This window comes from Nannospalax galili, unplaced genomic scaffold (assembly GCF_000622305.1).
Source record: "Nannospalax galili isolate Female #2095 unplaced genomic scaffold, S.galili_v1.0 scaffold339, whole genome shotgun sequence".
NCBI lineage: Eukaryota > Metazoa > Chordata > Mammalia > Rodentia > Spalacidae > Nannospalax > Nannospalax galili.
The window spans coordinates 2,586,931-2,601,408 of record NW_008344185.1 but is presented as its reverse complement, the minus strand read 5'-3'; the positions used below and the strand labels follow the sequence as shown (position 1 = coordinate 2,601,408).

At 41.9% G+C, this 14,478-nt stretch overlaps 1 protein-coding gene and 1 pseudogene across 4 annotated transcripts in view; one reads left to right on the top strand and one right to left on the bottom strand.

Moving 5' to 3' along the window:
• Positions 1–14,478, bottom strand: part of LOC103739936 (chondroitin sulfate proteoglycan 4-like) — an 83,860-nt gene that overhangs the window by 11,891 nt on the left and 57,491 nt on the right. The window lies entirely within an intron of this gene.
• LOC103739925 lies at positions 3,264–4,066 on the top strand (annotated as a pseudogene).

The following is a 14,478-nucleotide window of genomic DNA, read 5'->3' as shown; positions in this document are numbered from 1 at the left end:
GGTTACTCAAAGACAAATATGGCAAGATTTATGTTGAGCCCAAATTACCAAAGAAAAAATTGATAGAAAACCAAATTCAGTACTAAGGAGCAAATTCCTTTCTGGAAGGTTTTAAAACTTGAAGATGGCTGGAAAGATGGCTCAATGGTTAAGAGCACCGAGTGCTCTTGCAGAGGACCCGAGTTCGATTCCAAGCACCCACATGGTGGCTGCGAACCGTGCTTAACTCCAGTTCCAGGGAAATCCAAAGCCCTCTTCTGACCTCCACAGCATTGCACGACACGGGTGCACTCACAGACATGCAGGCAATACACTCATACACATAAAATAAAAATAAATAAAAAATATATTGGGGCTGGAGAATTGGTCAAACCAGCATGTAAAACATGTCTGTAAAATAACAGAACACCCTACAAGAGATATAAAAAAGACCAGACGGAAGAAATGGTCAGTTTTGGTTACTCAAAGACAAATGTTGCAAGATCTATGTTGAGCCCAAATTCTCAAAGAAAAAATTGATAGAAAACCAAATTCAGTACTAAGGAGTTTCTGGAAGCCTTAAAAACCTGGAGAACAGTTCACAAAAGGCATTCAGAGGATAAAAACTGTCCCAGGAGTGGTTAAGGATCCCCCCCAAATTAAATAAGATACAATTCTCTCCTGAGAAAGTCTATGCTAGGGGTGGAGGCAGCTTTTCCCACCAGGGCCTCCCCTATCAGCCAGGTATGGTCCATGGAGAGGTAGAAGATATGGCTACATCCTGGGGGTAGACCCAGGGCCTGCCTGACTCAGGGAACCAACAGCTGAAGCACAGACAAGAATGAACCCCTGCCTCCTTAGCCTGGTGCAGGGTCAGGCAACGTGAGCCAACACCTGCAAATGTATCAAGGATAAAAGGATACAAAGAGACTCCACGTGAAATCCCCAGAAACCAGAATGACTCCAAAGAGATAACTAAAGATAGTAAAGAATTAACCAAGTTAATGCCTCTTACCCATGCTATGGTACCTAACAGAGGTCTATGGAGAAAGCAATTAATACAAATGGATAAAACCTTTCCATGCTATGTTAGACCTTGTCTGTGATTGATTTAATATATGATGTTAACTACTGATTTTTCTACAGATGTGAAACCCATTTGAAAGATATCAAGTACAGAGATCTTAGCAGACAGCCTGAGAGAGCCTGTTCCAATCTCTATCAACCTCCATCAGTGTAGTGGCTGAGATCTCAACAGACCACCAGAGAGTGCCTGTTCTGACCTCCCCCTGGCATAGAGGCTGAGAACTCAGGGGACTGACTGCCTGAGTGTGCCTGGAACCTGCCTCCACGTGCTGGTAAGCTTCACCAAATTGCACAGTACCCAACTCCCTAACTGGGATTATGTGAAGCCCCTCCCAAGGCCACTGGGTAGACCTCTGCCCTTCGGTAGGATAAGGCTGAGACCTTAGCAAAAAGCCTGTTCTGACCTGCACTGGTGTAGTGACTGAGATCTCAGGAGACCGCTAGAGAGTGCCTTTTCTGGCCTCCCTGCATAGGGGCTGAGAAGTCAGCAGACCACCTGAGAATTCCAAATTGGCTCCCCCTTAGGGAACTTCCCAAATTTTGCTCTGAGTTCCCGGTAGTAGGGGTCCAAACCATAGAAGGAAGCCTGAGTGTACCTGACTGGAACCTGACTTGGGCTTCTGGGAGCTCTTAAGTAGTTGATCTGAAGCTATCAGTTCCCTCCAAAATAAAACCTGAGAGAACCTGAAACCTGGACCAACCAGCTTTACAAAAACCAATAAGAAAATGACCAAGGCACACCAATAATACAAACAAAAGCAAAATTCAACTTAATTTTCATACCAGAATCACAAACAACAAAAGAAATTCACATGCCAAAATCACAAAGAAAGAATAATAAAATGGAAAGTGAAAACACTATGTCCCCACCGAACTCCAACTAGAGAGAACCAAGGATACAGAATTTAAAAGAACAATCATAAACATGATCAAGGAATTCAACAAATTTAAAGAACACATGAACAAACAAACCAAAGAACTAAAAGAAGATAGGGATAAAATTCTCAATGAATTCACAAAAGAGATAGAAACATTAAAAAAACTCAGGCCAAAATGAAGAAGGAAGTGAAAAATTCAATAAGTCATCTTGAAACACATCTAGAGCAAATGAAATGGAAAACATAATATCAACACTGGAGGGTAAAGTTGAAGAATTGGACCACTCAAGCAAAGACTATAAAAATTTTTTAAAAATACAGGAATGGAATATGCAAGAGATGTGGGATACCATGAAAAGACCAAATCTACATATCATAGGCAGAGAGGAAGGAGAAGAATTTCAGGTTAAATGGTATTGACCAGATCCTAAACAGGATTGCGAAGAGAATTTCCCAAAATTAAGGAAACACATCCTCATACAAATACAGGAAGCACATAGAACACCAAATAGGCAGAACCAGAAAAGAAACTCCCCACAGCATATCACAGTAAAAACACTAAATGTACAGAACAAAGAGAGAATACTGAAAACTGCAAAAGAGAAAAAAGTTACATATAAAGGAAGGCCCATCAGAATTACAGCTGACAGCAATACAAACTATGAAAACCAGAAGAGGCTGGATCAAGGTATTTCCAGTTCTAAATGACAATAGACGCCAGCCCAGAATACTTTACCCAGCAAAAATGTCTATTACAGTTGAGGGGGAAAGGCTAGGAAGAGAAGGCTTGATCCATGCTGCATAAAGGTTTCCCAGTGTGCATACCCTCAGGTCATTCATACACCTCAGAAACCCCTCAGTCATCTCTGTAAGTAAGCTCAGTAAATTCATTGGTTCTCCAGGAAAGCTTTAATCAACCATTGGTTTAACACTAGAAGCTTAGAAGGGGATAAACATTGCTTAGTATTCCCCAGAAAAGAATTCTCACCACAGATGGAAAATTTATTTGTTAATGTTATTATGCCTCATAATTTTAAAAAAGAAAATGAGAATGTAAAATATGTTAAAAGGATATGGGAGTAGATATATTTTCCAAATTAGAAAGAAAAACTGAGAAAGCCTAAGCAAGTGATTAAGGTCTATGTAGGTTTGTTATGATATATAAAGGATGAGACAAGAGTAGACGACCAGAGATTGCCCCATTCTGGCCTCCCTCTGGCAGAGGGCCTGAGAACACAGGGGACTGCCTGAGAGCCCCTGGATCCTGCCTCCACGTGAATTTGCCTACTCTGACTCCTCCCTGATTGCAGAGCTGCAGCCATGGCTGTCACTGAGGAGGGTGCCCACAAGAAGGAGCGGATCCTCTCTTCGATGTGGCTGGGACCCTCACTCAGGACTGCCAGAAAACTGACCCTGAGATATCAGCCTTCCTGCAGAAGCTGTGAAGTAGGGTGTAGATCGGTGTGGTGGGCAGCTCTGACTACTCTAGGATTGTGGAACAGCTGGGTGATGGGGATGAAGTCATTGAGAAGTTTGATTACACGTTTGCTGAGAATGGGACCATGCAGTACAAGCTTGGAAGGCTGCTCTCCAAGCAGACAATCCCAAACCACCTGGGGGAGGAGCTACTGCAGGACTTGATTAACTTTCTGCCTCAGCTACATGGCTCTGCTCCGACTGCCCAAGAAGTGTGGTGTCCTGAGGAGAGAACTCAGCCATCATTGAGTTCCAGAATGGCATGCTGAACATCTTGTCCACAGGCTGCAGCTGTACCCTGGAGGAGAGGATCGAGTTCTCTGAATTGGACAAGAAGGAAAAGATCCAGAAGTTCATGGAAGCCCTGAAGACCGAGTTTGCTGGTAAGGGGCTGAGGTTCTCCTGAGGAGGCATGATCAGCTTTTGATGTCTTCCCTAAGGGCTGGGATAAGTGCTACTGCCTAGACAGACTGGATGAGGACAGCTCTGACATCATCCACTTCTTTGGGGATGAGACCATTTCTGGTGGGAACAACTATGAGATGTATGCTGACCCCTGGACAATCGGCCACAGTGTGGTCTTCCCTCAGGACACTGTGTAACGATGCTGAGAGCTTTTCTTTCCAGAGATGGCCCATGAGGCATGATGGTACCTGCAGCTGAGCACTATGACTTCCAAAGAGCTCTGCCCAGGCCTGAAGAGAGAACTATGGGGTGCCAAGTTTCTCTTTCCTCAAGCCTAGAATGCAGCTTCATCTGGACCACTACAAAGACAAGCCACACAGGATCAGGGTCTGTCTCAACTGTCCCCTGATAGGTAGCTCCTGACAAGATGGATTTCTGTACTCTGCCCTGATGGCCCTGGCCTCAAATGCTGCTGGTCTTCCAGAACAGACCAGGTGTCTGTCCACCCTGGAGGGAAGTGTGTGTGAGTCATGCCATGGAGCCTGCTTGCCTGCCACAGACAGACAAGGGGAAGAGCAGCAGGGAAGGACACTGCTCAAAGGACTTTATGTCACTTTGTGGTCTATTTAAAAAAAAAAAAAAAAAAAAAAAAAAAAAAAAAAAAAAAAAGGAAAAAGGATGAGACAAAAATAATACACATATAATCTTAAAATTTTTTTTCTAAGGTCAGAGTTTATTCAACTAGTTCAAGGAACAAAATATATGTCTAGTCAAGATTTATCTGAGATTTGGCTTTTGCCCAAGCTTTATCTACATGGCACATAGTAATTAAAAGTACCAGACTGGTGGAACTAACCTTCTTGGATATTTAAAAGCCATACTTTGAGGCCTATACTAATTTGATCAGAGGGATTTAAAGGATAAGTTTTTGTTCCTTGCCCTCCAAGGTCAACTAAGTTCCAGGGGACTATGGAAAACCTCTCAAAATGTCCTGTAACTGTGGTGAGTCACCTGTCCTCTTGTTCAGGGAGGCCATGGAGACCCCACCAGATGGAGTTGAACCAGTGTCCAGTCTACAAAGAGGAGGGTCAACTCAGAGGAAACATCTCCTCTACGCTTCCAAGTGAAGCCAGCCATGATTGACCAGGACCTTTGACTTATCTTCACATAGATGGAACTGGTAAAAGAAAGGATCAGGGGCTCCTCCCAAGTCCATGTAACCCCTGAAGAACAGATCCTCAAATGACCTTAAGAGTAAAAATAAATTGGTACTGGTCTTAGAAATCCAAAAGGAAAGTATAACCAATGATTAAAGTGATCAGTATATTTCTTTAAGAGTTCAAGAGATCACACTTCCCAGACTTTAGGTTTAAGTTCGTATAAAATGTCATTTAGACAATTATTTCTCATTGATGATTTTTTTTCTAATCACAAAGTGCTGCTCAGATGTAAGATTTTAAATCTTGGTCTGCAATACTGTAGTGCCCACCTGGAGTTAAGGGAAACAACCCACTATTATTCTAAAATGATGGTTAGATTTGTTTTCTCCCCCATCCAGAAGCCTTTGCAAGGGAAATGACACTGATTCTAGTCATACCAACAGCTACCAAAGTGCCTGAAAACAAAGTGCCTGAGTCCAGCACTCTCCAGTCCAACCTTCACAGACAAGAAAAATAAGGAGGAACCCAATAGAGGGATGCTTTTGGAAGCTCTCATCAAGAAATTCCACTGGGCCTTGATATGAACATTTGAACTTTGCCCTGTTCTGACCATTTTTTTTGTTCTCTGTTTAGAACTTGTAATGCTAGCTACCCTTGCCTTTACTTCTCCTTCACATCTCCTAGGCATCAGTCAAGGACTTTCCTTTCTCCCTACAGTTAAGGGTTATACAATTTGGGAGTCTTTTAGATAGATCCACTGAATGGGTACCCCAATTGCCTCCCCCTGCATCCCTGTTCAGCATGGAAGAAGCCAGAGCAGTCTGCAACCTGATTCCCTATCAGCAATTTGGGTAACCTCTTCAGAAGATGGTGTGATAAGAATATGAGGTAGGAATTGGCTAGGCAGTTAGGGTCAAAAGACTCTAAAGAAAAGTAGCCAGTTTCTTGGTTAAAAGTGAAAATGTCCTTTGGCCTCTTGGCACATACTCTGTTCCAAAGGCCAAAAATGTCAAAACTATTTGGGAGCTCTTATCTAATCCCTAAAAGATTTTAGGGTTACCTCTTCAGATGGGGGAATGTGAGAGTAGCAAAAAGCCCCACAAAAAAAGAAAGAGTTCAGGAAGTTGTGAGGAAAAAATGATGGGGAGATATGGGAGGAATTGGAGGGGAGAGAATGGGTGTGGATTTGATCAAACAAAACACCTTATATGCATGTATGAAATTCTCAATAAATGTTTTCAAAAAGCTAAATAAAAAAGATATCAATTACACCTGAAGAAACAAAGGCCAGCTGTAGTTGTAAGATTCTTGGGAGTTTTATGGTTGGGTAAGACAAAAGTAATACCCACTAGAATGATTGGGAAAAACTTACAACACCTAATCCTTTATAAAAAATAAAAACAAAGGCTTCCAAAAGTGTACAACTGTTAAGAAAAAAAAAAAAAAACTACAGTACTAGGTGTGGGTTGCCCCCTTATGATAAGCTGTTGGTCAAAGAGAGCCTAGAGGTCCTCAAATTAACCAAGGCTATTGCCACCAATGTCGGTTGTACACTAGAAAGGTCAGTAAGGCCATGTTGCTGAAGACACTGCATGATGTGAGCATGGGAGAAGGAGAGATGGAGCTGAGACTAAGCTGAAAACTCCATGCCACTGGATGGATGGTTTTCATAGTGCCAGAAGGTGCTAGGCAGATGGTTGGGGAAAAACATCCCCTATGATTCTGCTCAACAATGGACCCCATATGCTATACACTATTGATATGCCAAGCAATGCCTGGTGGTGCAATAATGGCTTGACTAACACAGGTATAACCGACAAATTTCCAATTGGATATGGCCCACTCCTAGGGGTGGAACTCACATCTGGTGCTGTAGACCAGGCCAACCCCCCATGTCAGGGAAGGCTATAGGCCCCAACGAGGAAGCTGCTGTAGATATGCTATTTGATAAACATGGTACACCTGCTGGGATATTGCCTAGGTATTTGTATTTACATCCATGTTTGTTTAGATGTGTCTACTTCCTTCCATTTGTCTATAGTAGGGGAGACCCCACTGAGATAGATCAGCAGCCACATCTTGAAGATGAATGATGGGGAGCCCCAAGAGGTTAATATCTTGCCACAATCCAAGAGAGATCATCCTGTATCTGTCACCTCCTCCAAGGCTCAGGGACCCTTGCAGAAGAGGTGGGCGGAAAGTTTTAAGAGGAAAGGGGTGGAGTGTAACCCAGAAGTTCCTCCAAAAAGTTAGAACTGACTGGGAGGCGGGAGTAGGTCTAGAGACCCATGCTGAGCGCACCTGGAAGAGGGGTGACACCATCACCATATTGAACATGGGGAACGAAGCTGTGGAACCCCAGGTGAACGGTGCATGCAAAGCTGAGACTGGGGATGGGACACTCTGATGGCAGCGTTTCATGCATTTGTAAGTCACCCCCTCCCTCTCAGATGTCATAAACTATGCAAAAACCCAAATAGAATGTGTTATGTTGGTTTTGTCAATCTTCATCAGGACCATGAGACCCTGAGTGAGTGCAGGTCTCTCAGTGGGGAGGGGAAAATTTAGTGCAACAGTACTGTGTGAGAGCAGCCATGGGAGATGAAAACAAGAGAAAGACTAAGCCACTCTCACTGAAACGGAGTGAGTGCTACCTGCCTTTTCAAAGGGAGAGTCAGCCATTCTAACAGAAAGAAACATTTCTGGTTACTCAAATCCATTGGGCCAAGACCAGTCAATCAATTTCCTGTTTGAACAATGAATAAATGGCAAAGTGACAACACAATATGTTAATTGCCACAGATGGAAAAAACACTCTCCATGTAATTCAGTGAAGTATAATGCCAAAAAAAATTGCTGAAAGAAAAAAAAATGTGGAAAATGTTCATGAAGATGAGTGACATTAGTTGCTGCTGAGCCAGTGAGACCAAGGAGGCACAGCAGGGAGTGAGCAGACAGCATGGATAACAGCATGGATCCCTTCCTGAGCAGCACACTCAAAGACAAAAGCTAATGAGCCTTTAAGTTGATTGAACTCTCCATTAATTTGTAATAAATTAATTTGCAGCTATGGGAAATATGACCATAATTCCTTGAAATTTATCTGTCTTAGGGATCAATAAGCCCAAATTCTGGGAGAAGGAATAATTAAATAAAATTTATAATTCAGACTTGATGGTGCAGTTTTCTAAACGTGGCTCTGGAAAACCATCTCTATGATGCAGCAGCAGCAGACAGCAAGATGGATGACATCTGCCCACAACAGTACAACAGCTCAAGTGCAATTACTGGCTTTGTGGAAAAGAAAAAAGGCTGGGTGTTATAAGCCTCAGAACCAGAACACTTCACTCTTTAATGAGTCTAAATTATCTCAACAAGCACTCAAATGAAAAGCACTCAATTAGCTTTGAGTTCTATTTGGAAGCCATCAGAGTTTTATGGATTTGTTCTTACTTTGTTCACATGTCTGTTGAAAGGAACAGTAATTTCCCTAAATTTGTAACAGAGCTTTCATTTCATTTTAAAATCTAATGGTTACCTTCTCTGTGTATTCCTATGTTTAATTCTCTAGGACACAAGATTTTCAGAAAAAGTTTCTATGGTTTAGCTTTTCCCACTTGGAATATTGTGTTGAAAAACAAGAAGGTTACTTGCTTATCTTGGTAGGCTGACATGACATGGGTTGAAAAACAGTGAACTTTTTCTGGCCTAAGAAAATATTTTTGAACAATGACATCACAAATTTTTCCTCACAATTATTTGCCAAATTGTATAAAGCATAATAAAGTCAAGAATTTTCATAAGCTCTTTTTGTTCCAACACTGATTTAAAATGCTCATTTCTTTTTCTCCATCCCTAGCAAGAAGAACATGGGCTTTATATGCAAATAATACAGTAATTTAAATTCCCCCCACCAAGGGCTGAGGACAAAGTAGTTTCCTCAGTTAAAGGGGTGAAGGAATACTCAAGCATCAACTGCCTACAATGCTCTCCCTATTGGATACTTGGCAGGTCACTGGCTGGAGCTGACTCTTGAGATTAGAAAAACTGGTCTAGGAAGCTCATGATCATTACATATTTGGTAAGTTACATAAGGCTAAACAGCTCTGAACTCTATATAACTGGAACTATTTCCTGAGTACTATCTTTTTCACCAACCATATTGAAGAGGCCTGATCAAAGCACATAATATGTATTAATTGGGATCATCATGGAGGATTTCAGAGAAAAGGTACTCATCCCGTTGATCCCAGAGCTTGGTGCAAATGATTGCTGTACCTCCAAGCCAAACCCATACAAGAGAAATCCTTTTTGTCCTCTTCTCCAGCTCCACAGCCTGTCACCACCATTTCTTCTACTTCCCAAATGTTCTGAAGCTACTAAATGGTAACTCGAAGCCAACATCAATGACTGAGAAATGACCAGGTTCCCACTGCACAGAGGCCAGGTACTGGCAAAAATTCCTGTTCATTTGCTTGTGGAAAAGGAGACAGGGTGTGGAAAAGTGAAAAGCCAGATGGATTTCTACTTCTCAAGTCACAAATAAAAATGTAAATTTTTGAACACACAAGCTAAAAAAGATTGGAATGCCTTCAGATTGCTTTTGTGTGATATATGTTGTGTGTGGTATGTGGGATATGTGTGTATGTGTGATACATTTGAGTGTATAGGTGACCATGCCCATGATGCAGAGGCCAGAGCAGGAAGGTGGTGTCTTCTTTACTCACCCTCCACCTTCTTATCCCAAGACAGGGTCCCTCGCTAAACCAAAGTTCTCCATTTGGCTGGACTCGTTGACCAATGAGCTCTCTGGAGTGGCCTATCTCCTCACCCCAAAGCTGGGGTAACAGGTACATGCAGCCATGCCCAGCTTTTTACATGGTGCTGGAGATTTGAACTCAGGTCCCCATGCTTGCACAGTAAGTACTCTTACCTACTGAGCCATCTCCCTTGCCCTGAAATGCATTAAATGATCGCTGTACTGTATTTATAGGCAGTGCTCCTGTCTTGATATAAATTTAACATTTAGTGTTCTTTGATCTCATTTTTATAAGCATGTGTTATAGTTTGGATCTGAACTAACTCTCAAAGACCACATGTTAAAGATCTGGTTGCCAGTCTTTGGTGCTATTGGGAGGTGGGGAGCCTTTAAGAGGCAGAGCCTAGTGGAAGGAAGGTGGGTCATTAAGGATGTGCTCTGGAGGGGATACTTTCTCTTCGTCTCTTTGCCCTTTCCTCTCTCTTTTTGCTTCTGACCTCCAAGAAGTGAGTAGCATTTCTCCACCATATGCTATGTGGTGTTCTGGATGTTAAGCCTCACAAGGCTAAAACCCAGTGCCATCTGAGAATGGACTGAAACCATGAGGGAAAATAAACCTTTTCTCTTTCAGGTTGATTCTTCTCGGGGACTTTGTCACAGCATCAGAAAGCTGACTAATACAGAGAGAGAGAGAGAGAGAGAGAGAGAGAGAGAGAGAGAGAGAGAGTTTATGTTTCAGAAAACAACATGCACACTGAAACACCAAAATTAGCTACTACTCTGAAAGAACCGAAGTTTACATTTTGGGTTACATCCTTTCAGAGTTTTTAGCTGTATACTTCCTCCCTTTCCCACATTACTGACATTCCTCATGATGACTGAGGTGGAAAGGCAGACAAGGCATTCCAGTGGCACGCACGCACAGAAATTTAGGTCAGCATATCCCTAAACTTGGCTACAGTAGCTCTCAGCTGCTCCTGCGAGTAGTCTCTCCCCCATATCACTCTTGCTCTGTTGGGGTGGAGTCTTGGGGATGCCCCATCCTTTTTGTTCCTCCAGCCTGTGTTCTGGACAAGGACAACGTATTTGGCCCCTGCAGGAGGGCTTTTTACTTTTTCCTTAGCTTTCCTCTTTCATCATCCCTGAGGGAAATATATTTGAGAACACCAGGAACTCTCCAAAATGGCAGCAATAAGTGGGTTGTAAGGTGAAGCAAATGTCACTCTCCTCTGATGACCTCATTTCCATTCATTAATTGACTGTGACACATTAGAGTAAACACCAGCCAATTCCAGTGTCCCAGAAAATTGCTTCTCCTGGGAAACTTGCTTTTCAACGTACTAGGGGTAGACAGAGATTTTTCACATTTCCAAGAACAAAAAAATACTAACATCAGCTTTAGCTACCATCTAATTAGCGACTGCAATTCTCTTAATGGTATGTTGCCTCAGCCTTCATTTTGAATACCCACTGGACTTTCTTATACCAGAAGCAGAGCTCAATCAAGCTTGCTGCCAGTTTCCAGTTCTCTTCACCCAAGTTCTTCAATGTAGTTGACCCAGATAGCCACCTGATGTAAGTACTCTATGGTGATCACCTCCCTAAGGGACAGCTAATGTAGTCTCTGTAATTGACCCCAATGATCCTCACATCCCACCTGGGCCATGCAGGTAGGCCATACTGACTACCTCTCAGTCACCATGTGGCATCCCTGAACTATGCCTGCCTGCTTTAAACCTACCCACTCAAACAAACTCCCCTTGAAAAAGCTGCTTGGATAACACTCTGGACCCAACAGATGCATAACCCTCAAGTCCTTCTCTTTCTCCATGTGTTTCTCTGACTTTGTATGTATATTGTCTGAGTGTGTCAAGTACCCCCTAGGACGTGGATGTAATAAAATATTTCCATTTTGTGTGGCTTCTAACCTTTGGAGGAATGCTCTCCATCTTAACAATCCTAAATTAAATGGTGTGGCAAGAACTATGCATTTTATATCTACTACTGTCTTTCCACATTTAACCACTTAGGAGGAGGCCATGGCTGAGTTGGCAGGAACTTGATCTAGAACCAAGGGCTCTGGACTCAAGTTCTGGGTCTGCTACTTACAAGCTATATACCTATGGACAAGTTTCATGAACTCTAATGCATTATATCCAAGTCTGTGGGTGGGAATAAGTAATAAAACTTACTTAGAAGGCTAAGAACAGTCCTTAGGACTCAGAGAAAATGAAAATAGTTTTAATAATTATTGCTATGATTTTTCCCATTTTAAAGATGACAAAACTGAGGCTTAACAGCTACGTAATTTGCCCTAAATCACAGAGATAACCCAGATCCTCTGATTTTAGAGGCCAAGGGACTTGCACTCTGTCACTAGTAGTCACCAGTAGATCAAGAAGTAATATGTCCCTAATACCTAAATTATAAGCTGTGTCCTCATACCAGACAACAAAGGTACCAGAAGCAGGGGCTGTTATATGGAATTTCTACAAACTATAAATGTACGTGAGATGTTTTTTCATGGAGAAGGGAATTATAGAATCAGGGCCGTGCCTTGTATAAAATGCCTGACACAAAGTCCGTATACAGTCTTGCAGACAATAAAACAATCTTTCCTTTGTCCTTTCAAACCATTGAACCAGATCACTGGATGGCAGGTGCATGTTCTGGAAAGGAAAAATCATTAGGACAAAGTACCAAACACCTAGGTCTACTTGGTATAGTGAAACTTCTCTCTCTCACTGTGGGACTCTTTGACTGTGGGATTGCACTGGTTGTTTCCAGCCCATAGCCTGACCCTGCATCTATAGGGAAGACAGTCCAGGGCCCTTCATCTCAGACACCTCTATGCAGCCCTGAGCCCCAATATAATATTTCACTTGCTCTGGCTGACACCTGCCATTGCTGACATGTTTTCTGGATATCCCCTATTTGTTCACAAAAGCAGAAAGAATTACGAGCTGGGGAAAACATTAAAATCTGAAAGTGACTGGATTTTAATCAATCCAGACTTTGCTTACCCTGGGACCTTGTATTTGACTAGGTGCATTAATTTCCTATTTACAAACTTTAAATTTTATTTCAAAAGTGCTTTGTTTTCATAAGAAAATGTATCCTGATTTCCAGCATTATCAAGTTTTTAGATAACTAAATTAGTGCACCATGACAGCATATTGTTTTAATTATTCAGTGCCTCCTCCCTATAGGATCATATTTCTCACCCCACTGATGTCAGATTAGCATGTGGCCTTTGACCAATGAAACATGAATACAAGTGACACTCCAGAGCACAAGCTGCAAAGTCATCCTATGGTTCCACCATCACGACGCCCTTTGGTGCCAACAAAACAGTGACTTGAAAGGGGCTGCTCCATCAGCTAGATCCTGGAACAAAGAAGATGTGGAGTGCTGACCACCACCAACCCACAGCAATCATACAGTGTAAGTGAAAAGGACATTTTTGTTATAGTAAGCCACCAGGGTTTGGGATTTGCGTGTTATTGCAGCAAAATCTATTTGATCCTGGCTACTACTATATCCACTATCACTTATTTAAATCATAATGATTTAAAATAACACATATTTGTAGTCAAACATAGTTTGAAAAACCACTTGCAATGATCACAGTCAATTTTTTTTAGAGGAGCTAGGGTTAGAGCCAACATATCCCTTTATGAATAATACTCTTGTTAGTATTCAAAAGGCAAACTGACCCTGGGTATGTTTTGATACCTCAGGGTACATTCCAGCTCCCAACACAATGTACCTTTCTTCTGAATTCCTTTTCTGTATTCTGGAGAGGACTGCAAGCCAGAGACATTACATTTCTTCTTTTCAGTGTCCCATTCAAAGTTTATGCCAGCCTCATGACCTGCTTCCTCAAATGTACCATGACAAAGACAAAAGCCAAGTTCAACCTCACCACATCACATGTGGGAGAAAGAGTTCAAAGGTAAGGACTCTTGCTATTTTCTCTAAAGTTGATTTTAGATTTTTAAAAATTCTTCAGTTATATAAAGCTATAACCAAATCAATTATCATCTACTTTTTCAGGATGGAAAAAGGAAGACGAATGGAAAACCAGGGGTATTCTTAAACTCAGAATTATATCTGGAAACATGGACTTTAGAAAATAAAATAACATATAAATAAACATGTCTAGTCCGTCCAATTCCTGGCTGGGCTACAAAAAATTTTTGAAGGCTTATTTATTTCCATAAGAAGATACATAAGCCAGGTGTGGTGGCGCATGCCTTTGATCTCAGCACTTGGGAGGCAGAGGCAGGCAGATCTCTGTGAGATCAAGGCCAGCCTGGTCTACATAGTGAGTCCCAGGTCTCCAGGGGCTACAGGGAGACCCTGTCTCAAAAAGACATATATATATATATATGAATATAAATGATAGAGCTGGTAATACAGTATCAGTGGAAAACACTTGGCTCTGGATACAGATATCTCTCTCGCTCTTTCTCTCTCTCTCACACACACATTTACATACATATTAATACATATGATTATGACACATTAAATGTAAATGTGCACACACTTTGAATTTCTTTTTAAAGGACCTCTCTTTTTAAAAAGATTTATTTGTATTATTTCCATAGTATGTGTATATGTGTGTGTCTATGTAGAGGTATATGCATGTGACTGTAGGCACCTGTGGAGTTCAAAAGAGGGCTTTGGATCCCCTGGAGCTGGAGTTATATGTGGTTCTGAACCATCTCCACCT